The 4,955-nt window shown below is 30.5% G+C and overlaps 1 pseudogene; it reads left to right on the top strand.

Annotated features, from left to right (window-relative positions):
• The first annotated feature begins 1,998 nt into the window (after window positions 1-1,998).
• LOC145163709 (flotillin-like protein 4) lies at window positions 1,999-3,656 on the top strand (annotated as a pseudogene).
• Window positions 3,657-4,955: the final 1,299 nt, after the last annotated feature.

The raw sequence follows: 4,955 nt of genomic DNA, 5'->3' as shown, positions 1-4,955 counted from the left end.
CGCTGTTGAACTCTGATCATATCAGTAACCTGTCCTTTAGATAAGGGATCGTATAGTCCTCCGTTATAGATATCATGCGTACAAATACATGGAACATAGTCATACTTATTAAACAATAATTTGCCATATTATTTGTAGGATTCATTTCATATATATTAAACAATTTTTTAATTAGTTTTTGTTATATAAATACTTATACAATTGTCTTGATGGATATTTAGCAAGAAGGGTATGCAATGATATATATATATATATATATATATATATATATATATATATATATATATATATATATATATATATATATATGCAATGATATATATATATATATATATATATACATATATGTTCATTTGTTTAAAGTAAGTATTGTGTTATTGTATACATAAATGTGGGCCAATCAAAATTAAACAAAAAATTAAATAATTAAATAAATAAATAAGGGTAATTTAGTAATTTGTTTAGTAACTTCCAAAATTAATCCCTATAATCATGGTATTGACCTAATCTCTCCAATTTAAATCTCGTTCCCGATCTGCAAAATTAGAATGGACTACAAAATCGATCTTGAGTTCTACAAAAATCGATTGCCATCGCCATCTCCAACTCCAGCACGTCGACCGAATCCGATTCGCAATCCCCCAAGCCTCTGTAATCTCTTGCGCAGACCACTCACTAGTTCCCCAATAAAACGCCCAACCTTTATCGATCACATGATTCATAGCCCTAACTGTTTCCTCAATCGGCGTTTGCAAATCCGGTCGATGACAATAAATCAGATCGACATACTCCATATCCAGTCATTTCAAAGAAGCTTTAGTCCCCTCGATGATATGTTTCCTGGATAAACCCTTGTTGTTGGGTCCCGGACCTCCCCAAAACAGCTTAGTAGACACAACGATGAGCTCCTCTTTGTTATTAATAAGTGTAACATTCTCATGTAATTCTTAACAATTGTTACCCGTATTCTATAAGAAAATTATGTATTTTTTGTTTTTATTCTTCAATTGATTGTTCAAAAATTTGTTATTCTACAAGAAGTTGTTAAAGTCATGATCAAGAAATAAGTTCAAGAATATTTTTATTATTTATGGTCTAAGAATATTTTTATTTTGAAATATACTCATAAACATATTCTGTCAGAATGTCCGAATTAAAAGAATTATAATTCGTAAAATCGGATTTTTTAAATTAATAAAATCTATGATCCCTTAAAAAATGCAATTTTCCTTTAATAAATCTATATTAATTGACTAAATTACCCTTTTAATTAATTAAGATGATATTTTTCAATTATATTTAATTCAATAATATATATTAATTACTTTCTATAAATAAGTAAATTTGATTGGCCCACATTTATGCATACAATAACACAATAGATACTCTAAACAAAATAACCTAAGCCTATATATATATATATATATATATATATATATATATATATATATATATATATATATATATATATATATATATATATATATATATATATATATATATATATAAAAGGTGTATATTTTCATTTTACAAACCTTGAATTCATTTGCGAGTTGTGGGTGTATTCGATAAGAAAATCATTTCTGGTCGGACTAGACATGTTATTTATGGAGTTCAATGATGTCTTTGTCATGGAAATTTGCTAGATCAACTCAAATCGCGTGACTGATCGATTCGAGACCATGTTTCTGTTCTTGAAGATGTTGAAAATTTTAACAGAATTTGAAAATACTATCATTGAATTCATATTTCAGGCCCTAATCTTGGCGATATAGTTGCTCAAAGATCATTTGCCTCAAACTTACAAGCTTGAAGGCCTATATATATATATATATATATATATATATATATATATATATATATATATATATATATATATATATATATATATATATATATATATATATAGGAGTAGGATCAAATGAGAACACCTAAAAGGTTGAGAACGCGAGAACACATCTGAACCATTTAAAAAACTAAATCTAAGGCTATTATCGAATGGGCCATTTATGTAAATTCTTAAAATTACAGGAATTAAAGTGTAACTTTAAAACTATCATAAGGGTAAAATGGTAATTGATTGTTTACCTATGTTTAGCAATTCCTACAATCTCTCTCTCTCTCTCTCTCTCTCTCTCTCTCGTCTCTTTCGTATCTCTCCCTCTATATCCCTGCTTCTGAATTTGTCACAACCCTAGGGCATCCTCTCATTCCAGCCGCCGCAAATACGCCAAACTCATCGCCTCTCACGATAAACAATCACACCATGTGATTGAGCTCGTGAAGGGGATCATCGAAGGGGAGACCCGTGTCCTCGCTGCGTCAATGACCATGGAAGAAATTTTCAAAGGGACGAAGGATTTTAAGAAGGAAGTGTTCGATAAGGTCCAATTGGAACTTAATCAGTTCGGATTGTTGATCTACAATTCGAATGTGAAGCAGATGGTCGACGAACCTGGACAAGAGTATTTTTCGTATTTAGGGCAAAAAATCCAACAGGCAGCTGCAAATCAAGCTAAGATTGATGTTTCTGAAGCAAAGATGAAGGTAATTTTATGTTTCTTAGGTTTTTAATGGTAGATACTCAGTTTCTGATTCACGATTGATTGTTGTTTAGGGTTAAATTGGATCCAAGCTTCGCCAAGGCCAGACGCTTCAGAATGCAGCGAAGATAGACGCAGAGACGAAGATCATAGCGACATAGAGGCAAGGACAGGGGGAAGAAGGAGGAGATAAAGGTGAAAACGGAGGTGAAGGTGTTTGAGAACCAGAGGGAGGCTGAAGTGGTTGAAGCAAATGCAGAGCTCGTGATGAAGAATGCAAAGTGGGCCAAGGATTCACAGGTTACAAAGGTGGAGTCAAAAAAGGCGGTGGCGCTCCGGGAGGCGGAGCTGCAGAAGGAGGTTGAGATAATGAACGCGTTGACTCAGACGGAGAAACTCAAGGCTGAGTTCTTGAGCAAAGCTAGCGTTGAGTATGAAACCAAGGTATCAAACATAACACAAATTAATCGAATACGATTAATCACCTATGTTTCACGAAATTGAATTTCTATCGGTTTGATCTAAACAAAGGTACAAGAGGCGAATTGGGAGCTTTACAGAAAACAGAAGGTCGCTGAAGCAATTCTGTACGAGAAGGAGAAACAAGCGGAGGCTCAGAAGGCGATGGCGGAGGCGACACTCTACTCCCGCCAACAAGTCGCCGACGGTGAGTTATATGCAAAACAGAAGGTAATGATTCTCTTCTCTTTTCTTTTTATTTTGACTATAAATCAATGAAGTTTAATAAATAGGTTTAGATGGGTGTTTGGGTTTGGTTGTTTGACAGAAATTGATAGAGATGAAAAGAAGAACAACAAAAATTCCCTTTTCTTTGTTTGTTTTGATAGAAACAGATGAAGGTATGGATATTTGGGTGTTGATGTTTTACAGTGAATCGGTGGGTTTTTGTTTCTTGATCATCCATATCTCACAAAAAGATTTTATAATTATACATATTGATTTTACCGTGGAGTGTTGATTTTGTTTGAGTGCTAATCTTTGCTTGAGTGTTCAGGAGGTAGAATGGTTGCAATGGGAAGACCAACTGGAAAAATTTCTGAAGAACAGAGGCAAAGAAAGAAACACAATCCTAATTTTCGAATTTTTTGGTAATAATTTCTTGAAGGGGGTGCGTGAATGGTTGTACTTATTTATGAATAGCACGTGTATTCATTTATGAATAACATTGTAGTTATGTGTGAATGGTTGTATTCATTTATGAATAGCATGTGTATTCATTTATGATAGAATGTGTATTAATTTATAAATAACAGTGTATTCATTTTGTGAATTGCAATGTATTCGTGTGTGAATGATTGTATTTCTTTATGAATAGTTGTGTATTCATGTGAATGAATGTATTTATTTATGATTAGAGGTATTCATTTTATGAAAAAATGATAATTTTTACACTATTTTTTATTTTCAATTTATGAAAAATGCATTGAATTATTTGTAATTTGATGTGTTTTCATTTATGATTGGAAGTGTATTGATTTGGGATTGAATTTCTATTCATTTTTTTTAAAAACAAAAACGTGAAATAGTAGAAAATAATATTTTTTCTAAGATTTTCTTTTCAGATTTAAAATAAAAGGAAATATTAATTTTTTTAGGTAATTTTTTTTGAAACGGTCATAAATAATTTTTGGGAAAAATCATAAAAAAAAAAATTTATATATATTTCATTAAGTAAAAGGAAATATTAATTTTGTTAGATAATTAAAATCATTATCCCTAGATTTTAGGAAATCATTAATTAATATTTATATAAAGTTACTAATATACCCTTATAAAATAATTGGTCCAGAACTGTTTTCGCGTTCTCAACCTTTTAGGTGTTCTCATTTGATCCTCTCCCTATATATATATATATATATATATATATATATATATATATATATATATATATATATATATATATATAAATATAAATATATATATATATATATCACTGCCCAATCATTTTCACATATTTTTACCTACAAATGCAAGTGGATTATATGCAAATTGCAGAGAACAATGATGTACTTTACTCTTCGTACCAACATGGGCAATTAACTTTACTCTTCCCAAATTTTTATACAAAGTTCTAATAAATGTAACAAATAGCAACGTACTTACATTTATTTGTGTATTATAGCATTCTTCTCTTATTTCTTTATATTAAGTCATTGCACAATGAAAAATTCAATCAATCACAACATTATACATTCAACTTTCCCCGATCCCTCGTTCATGCTTAAGCTCTTATTTAACTACATTCTTGGGCCGTGCTCAGCACAGCTTGAAAACATTTTCTAATATATATATATATATATATATATATATATATATATATATATATATATATACTAGATTGGAAACCATGAGAACTACGAGTTTATAAGATAACGAGACCTGATTCATTAT

Source organism: Lactuca virosa, chromosome 3 (genome assembly GCF_052849685.1).
Source record: "Lactuca virosa cultivar CGN04683 chromosome 3, Lactuca_virosa_CGN04683_v6, whole genome shotgun sequence".
In the NCBI taxonomy this organism is placed as follows: Eukaryota; Viridiplantae; Streptophyta; class Magnoliopsida; order Asterales; family Asteraceae; genus Lactuca; species Lactuca virosa.
This window is presented reverse-complemented; position numbering and strand designations above follow the sequence as displayed.